Source organism: Cyclospora cayetanensis, unplaced genomic scaffold (assembly GCF_002999335.1).
Source record: "Cyclospora cayetanensis isolate NF1_C8 unplaced genomic scaffold, CcayRef3 CcayRef3_contig_427, whole genome shotgun sequence".
NCBI lineage: Eukaryota > Apicomplexa > Conoidasida > Eucoccidiorida > Eimeriidae > Cyclospora > Cyclospora cayetanensis.
Window position 1 is genome coordinate 1 of NW_020312400.1, and position 7,404 is coordinate 7,404.

The window sequence follows — 7,404 nt, forward strand, 5'->3', positions numbered from 1 at the left end:
ACCTAACGGAACGTTATTGACGGTTTTAAAAGGAAACCTTTGGCTTGCCTTGCCTATGCTCCTCAGAGTTTCGGGGGAATGGGCTAGCTAGGATGCGCGCACTTGCACTCTAAGCACTCCGAGGGCACGTAGCTAATTGCACATCGCATTTACTGCACACGCACCCTTCATTGCGTCCTCATGTATGCACCTAGCGAGAGTCCGAGATAGTAAGTAATTGTCAAGTTTGTTTACTATTTGCATCGCGTCTTTACTACACATCTTGGTATTACTGGTGTAGCAAAAAGTGGCGATGTGTGGCTTATCTTGCCAAATAAGGGAGCCCCATTGGGACTTTCTACGTTGGAGTATGGAGGCCCATTCGCGCTAAAAGCCTTCGCAAGCCGTTGTGTTAATTACTTATGCTAGGATTCAGTGGATTATTGAACGGCGCCACGAACCCAGGTGGAGCACTGTGACGTTTGCGCAGATTATGTTATCTTGATGTGGTAGGAACAGTCAATTCGTGAAGTGGTATCTCGACACTTCTGCGCGAAATAGGGCTTTGTGAGTGAATAAAAATATCCTAGGTGGTTTTTGGAAGTTCTCTGGCTGCAGGTAGTGCCGCCTGTTCTGTTGCATGCATCATTCGCCTTCACACTTGAGAATGTCAGTAGCATCACGTTGCCATCAATCCTACCAGCCAGGCATAGTAATATCCTGAAAGGAAACATTGGGGTTGGCGGGAGGGTCAGTTTGTGCTTGATCACCTGCCCACGGGTTTGGGCAAAAGTCCTGCACCCACAGTGAATTTGGCGGAGTCCTTTCGACCTAGCGCATTCAACGCAGCGTAAACGCGTCAGGTGCTGAATGCGGCAGACAACAGTAAGTCCAAATACACTGCCCACGAATTTAGATTTGGCAGAATAAGGCCTATCCATTAAAACAAATTGGACACCGTGCTAGGGAACTTAGACATCGTTTATGACCTGTTACGTTTTCTAGTTTCATTGTAGTCAGTGTGATGTGGGTCTAATGGTTGAAACATTCCATATTCAGAGGCAACTAATCGATTTTTGCAGCTGCACGTTATAAGGGGAGTAAAACATCAAGGTTTCTTGCTGGCGTTGTGTGCGATCGAGTGAACGTTCACCGGGTGTTCTCTTGTGGGTACCTCGAATAACATTGTTGGGAGTTTATAGTCCGCAGAGTGCTTGGGAATTCCAGCAGCTTAATGGTCTAAAACCAACATATAAAGCTGTTGATCCAATCCTCTCTGAAGACTTTGAGAATATAATTCAATCAACCAGAGAGAGAAGGTTCAGAACATTTCTGCATAAACCTACTGGAGGGAGCCGTTGGACTAGAGGTATTTCTATTGGGCTGCTACATTATGAGCCATACATATGCATGGTGATGTCCAGTGTGTTTTCACTCGATGGCTCGTCTGTTAAGGACCCATCAAGCCAATCAGCAAACAGCTGGGAGTCCGAATGCTGGCTCCCATAGATTGATTTTAGTTATACGAACGTAATGTGTGGAGACCAATCGCTAACTCTGTGTCTAAATTCAGAAGGAATGCGTGTGCTCTTGGCCAGAGAGTCCAACGATCTATGGGGGTTTTGCCTGGAGTTCGCTCGACCAGTGTGCGTAGGATCGCAGCCAAATTGCTCGTAGCAGGCACTATAGCTTCTCGTCTATGTTGAGCTTCCTGTTGCACTATTTTAATTAGAGGGTTTAGTGTGGCAAATGCGTACAGAATGGGGCCCTCAACTGAAGCACGTGAACTTGGACCTCAGTATCCAAACTACGAAACAATCTAGTACGCAGTAGGAACTACGCTCTAAAAGTTCTCCCTCATGTTTGGTTTTTGGCTTAACTCCATGTGCCTGATAGACGCTGGTAGTTTCAAGCCTTCTAAAAATGGGAGTGCACAAAAGACATCTTCGAAATCTCCGTGGCTTCCACGGAGAGCCGTCGATCACATAAAGAATGGCAAATTCCGAGGTTGCCTGGCTTACATTCGTACTTCCTGCTTCGGTTGTAATGAGGGACCACCGACAGACCCTGTAGCAAGTTGCACTAAATAGCCAGCTGTGAGGCCCTTTTGTAAGCAGCTCCCAGGGCAGGCGTCTCTTTTTCGTATGTCACTACAGGACGAGATGCATCATGAGATGCCGGATTTGGCAATGTACAAAGCTCCTAAAACTCCGTCTACAATGTGAACGTTGTCCGTTTTTCACTCGTAGCTTTCTTGATCGGATTGAGGAAGGGAGCGCGAGAGGATCCAGTCAAACATTTGGTTCTCCTGCGCATCGATCACGCAGGCATTTGTAAAAAGATGCGTGACAAGGAGCATCGGAGACCGACAGCTGGGACGTCTACGCATACTTCCATGTCAAGACCATCAACATTCATAGATATAGAGACCTCGTGAACGATGGCTCTATTTGCGGCATGCCAGCAAGCATCATACAACGAGTAGCCGCGTACCGCACTGGCAAGGGACTGTAGTAATCATACATAGTGAGCCAACAACTATATGAGCATGCTGGACAAAGCTTCTTATTATGGATTAGGTTGGAGTTTGACATACAATAGTGACGAGCAAGCAAGCGACTGCAATTTCGTCAGTGGCGTTGTTACTGTTGTTCCGGTTGATGCCATTGTTATACATTATGCTGCTATAGGCAGGATACTATTCGTATGGCTCTGATCTGGTGGTGCCGTGAATGGTGCGGTGACAAGAGCAGTACATGCCATGAGAGCTGACTCTACGGGGTACGCAGCATAATGCCACAACAAAATACCCTTTGGAACGTGTCAGCAACTTGACCTACGTTTATCCCTTCATGAGGGAGCCCATATGTGCACAGGCCCTGTAGCGGGGCTCAGCTGGGGGCTATTTAAAGGCAACGTGCATGAGGAACCGTAAATGGATAGTATCGCTTGGAATGCTTCATCGATAGCGGTGCAGTACTTTTCTTTTCGTGGTGCTAACACTAGTCTGGCAAAGATCCTCTTTGTGTTGTGCCAACCCTACCAGCATCGCATGTCTCGAACTGGCCCAGTGGTTCTCTGAACTTCTTCGGGAAAGACCTCCTGGATGGCCCATGTTCTGTACGAGCTTCCTGACCATGTTACGACCAGCAGCGAGGCATACGGGTTTGAGGACAAATTGAACAACACTGTACGTCGCAAGTAATCTTCGCTGCCCGTCTTAAGCAGTCCCGTCGAGCCCGCCATGTACCAACACTCCTAACAAAGGCGTCCAACTACTTACCTAGCTTCTTAGCCCTCTGCGAAGCGTCTTTGACGTATGCAGAGTAATCACTCTAGGTACAAAAACTAAATCACGGTCAGTTCTCAAAAAATGTTCTAAACTAGTGCGCATTCTTTGAGTCCGGCAAATTGTTTGCTTATCTAAGCCACAGCTTTATCTTTTCTGCCGCCGTGGGAGCTGTTGCCAAGCTAGTGCCTGGACACCATAGCGTAGGAAAGGTCAATTCTATCAAGCTCTTTGCTGATAGCTTTGTTGTGTTTAGCACCTTTTTCCTGTTTTCTGTTGTTCGTTTAGTCGATGGAAGTAGGCATGTACAAACATGAAGCCGCCCATGGTGGGCCTGTAGAGAAAGAGTGGTGAGGGCCGTTCAGGTACACAAGAGGCGTGTTCTTCTCGCGTATTTACACTGGCCACATATCTTCCTTTGCGCCTATGTTGCCTTTTAGCAGTTTTCCACGTATCTCTACGCTTGCCATGTTGCTAGAATGAAAAACGCCTGACCATCGTAGGTGAGTGTGTATTAGATCCATGCTTAGATAAGCGAGTAAGGCCGGTGCTCACATCCCGCGAAAACACAGACAGTGGATATAAGTTATTTGCCGTGATACTCTAAAGAATCGAGGTACATTTGAGACTTATGCGATCGATGAAATGCAGAAAGAACGCACCCATGGATACAGGTGCAGATTCCTGCATTGAAGAGGGTAGTCCGGTCGCTCCTGTGGTTTTATTGAAACAACTTGTATATACTGAGCAAGCAGATATGATGCAGCGGATCAAAGTGATTATAAAGGGCTGTTTGACGTAAAACGCTGGCGTGTAGAATTGCCTATCAAATTAGTCGTACTGCGTAATGTTAGGGGCCTCAATTTTTAGATCTGCGTGAACACTGCAAAAGCGTATTGTCGGGACTCTCAAATGCCTGCGTCTAGCGTTCTGGCTTCTCTACTGAAGACAACGACATATTTTACAGTTCACCCGTGCGTTACTTGTATCTGGAGAAGGCAAGAGCAATGCTTACGATTGAAATAGACCATACTGTCGCTAGCACTTCGTGTGAGTATGGTGACAATCCGACGCTCCCAAGCCTTTATAAGCGGCTCGCCTCAAAAATCCAGCTGAAACTCGAACGCATGACATCCCGGGCGAGGCAGCCTCCGCACTGCAGCCTAAGCAGCAGCGCCCGCAGTTAGCGTATTGCGGGCATTGCAACCTATCAGAGCAGCACCAGCGACAGCAACTCACGCAAGGTAAAGTTCTCAGCGGGTTAATAAGAGCAAGTGCGCCCAAGGACAGAGCAGCTTGGCGGTTGCCGGAGATTAACAAGGGACCTTTAGGCTGAAAAACAAGAATACTTGGCGGTTAGAACCATAGGCATGTAGTTGATGATGGTCCGAAAAGCAAAACACCGCCAGAGCGGGTGTTGGGCCCACGAGTATGTCGTCAACTGGTCGCAGCAATGATTTGCGGTATGACGTAATGGCTAAGTCTTTCAATTCTGCAGCCTGGGTAAAATTTCGTGCACTAGTCGGCAAACCGCACTGCATCTGGCAGCATGCAATCACATCACTGCTTATCCTTCCCAACCTGCAGGGGCCTGCCGAGCCAGAGCCAGGAATCCGTTGGCGCCCCCAGCAAACGAAGATAGGAGCGGAAATGAAAACATTGTATAACCCAGGCCGAGTCTTAGTGCGCACAGAAGAGCAAGCATCACCATGATTTGAAAGGACTCAGGCTAGTGTTTAAAGGGAGCGTTTGCATAAACATGCGTCGAATTGCTATGGAAACGCGGAAGGCGCAAGGGGGCCTCCTGCAAGAGTAATACCACCTTTTTATTTATTAGGCGTTACGTTAGATGCGCTGGAGTGCCTTTTTTTGCATTAAACTAAGAGCCCCAGCTATCAGGAAGCCTTCTGCTGTAGCTCTTGCAACATCCTCGGCTCAAGCAACAAAACCATCCGAATACTCACCTGCATCCAGAGCGTGTACCTATGTTACCAGCAGCAAAAAAAAAACTACGCTGACGGAAAGGCATTTGATCACTTGCTCATCTAGACAGTGTACCCAAGCTAGTCCGTAGCAAGAGCAGCGGGATCCCTAGATAAATACTTAGTTGCAGAATGCTGCTATTTGTGGCGTGCCTCTAAGCCCCGCATGGAGAATACCGGTGTACTATAGTGGTAAGAAGTCGTAGTACTTACACAAAATAACAAAACAGCTGTATAATTACATTCTAACGAATACTGCTTAAGGAAGCACGGACAAACTCCCCAGCTGTCAGCCCAACTTGCCTTCCATCAAGCGTCCCTGTGGATTCGTTTCTGTTGATGCGAGGGCGACGCGGGGGCTCTTCAAGGATACCCTCCACGGCTTAGACCCTAAGCGCCTTCCCAGCGCCAACTGGGGACAAAACCCTCACTAAATTATTATTCCTTTCCATACAAGTATTGTGTGACCACCAATTACTCATTATGTGTCGGAACGAGAGAGATGCACCTGTTGACAAAATGAGAGAGCTCGAAGTCGGGAATTTTAGCTCCCTTGAGTATATCCGGTAGGCTGCTTCTTCAGGAGCTATCAGTGTGCGTGGAAAATTTCAGAGTCTCTAGCGTTGCTGGCCTGGCTGTGCACTTCCGATAGGGCTGTTTACTGCGCAAATCACTGGGGGCAGCGGTTGGATTACAAGGGACTTCATAATGTGCTAAGCCTTTCTCCCCACATGCAGTCGATTAGCAGACTGTCATCGAATGAGCGAGAAATCATCAAAGGGGAACTGCCGTTTCTCAGGCCATTATGATGCAGGCACTTCATGGAGTGCACAAAGTGTGGACTCCTAACGACGCTCTCGTACGCAAATGAGGGGAGCCGGAGAGAACTTCTCTGGTCGGTTGCACCCTCAAAAGGCTGCTCTGTGGTGTTCAAAATGCAAGATGCTATTTAACTAACCCTAGTGCAATTCCAGTTTAGTCAGTGCACTGTGGCTGTTGCGCATCTTGATTAGCTCCAGAGGTGATAATGAAACTTTTATCGTCATCTGGACAGTTTCCAGCAGCAGACTGCAAGGTCCTTTGGGCCCTGTTACCTGACGTGTTCTATGAGTCTGCGGTGGAACGCAATAGGATTTGGCGTTGTCAGGCCTGTTGCTGAGGTGCCGTCGTTCATACTGCGTCGAATGCACCGGATCCCATCAGAACTCCGAAGTTAAGCGGCGCAAGGCCCAGTTAGTACTGCGGTGGGGGACTCCGCGGGAATCCCTTTGGGTGATGACGGCCTTTTTGCTCAAGGCCCCAGACCACACCCCACGCATTACAAAGAGAACCTCCCAGCTATACTACCCTTGCCTTTCCAGTGGCACTAGGCTAGAATTCAGGACTTAGGAGAAGGCGATTCCTGCTGAAGGGGGGAGTTGCACCTAGCAGGCGCGACACTGCGAAATCATTTTTGCTCGTGACGTCGAGGGACAACAACAGGAAAAATCCGTGAATGTTTCTTTCCTCAGAGGGCAGCAAGTAAGTTGGGGGCAGTGGAAATTTGCGAGGCTTGCATCTTGCTGAGAGCATTTGAGGGTATGCTGGTGGTCGGAGGCATCATATTGTGGGAAAATGTGTCTGGTTAATGGTGGTTTTGATCGTGTAGAGAGTAGTAGCGAGGTGCTGAGGCACCGAGGCAATGATGGCTGCCCGAGGCCCCGCGGGCCTAGCTTTCTTCTTGCACCCAGCAAGCAAAGGTAGGCTGGATGCGCCTTTTGGAAAAGCGTGTCGCGCCGACTGACTGTTCAAATGCTGTCGCTTTTCGTAGGCCAAAACGAGCACATCGTTCATTGCTGTGGCCTCGCACATTTCAGCAGCAACATTGTATTGAGGTCGAATGTCAAGCTGCCTGGAAGGTCCAGCGGTGCGTCTCGGCCAGGCTAGGCGTATCGTTGGCCCAGCAAGCGAAAGCTGGTGAGCCTTCAACAGTGTGCAAGGCCAGAGGATCGACAGAGGCCGTAGGTATGTGCAATCCGCGAATTCACCTGTTGGCGCAGGCAAGTGAGGCGGCTCATTGTTTCGACAGCCAGAGCACGAGAAACCCTGTGCGCTGTAGTGGAGCTGGCTCGGATGCAGGCACGGACTTCTATTGCACTTTTGTACCTCTTCGTT

At 48.8% G+C, this 7,404-nt stretch overlaps 1 non-coding gene across 1 annotated transcript; it reads left to right on the forward strand.

The window, feature by feature from the left end:
• The first annotated feature begins 6,412 nt into the window (after positions 1–6,412).
• LOC113146603 lies at positions 6,413–6,534 on the forward strand. The gene has a single exon (XR_003297353.1). It is a non-coding gene; the product is annotated as a 5S ribosomal RNA (ribosomal RNA).
• The last annotated feature ends 870 nt before the right edge of the window (positions 6,535–7,404 follow it).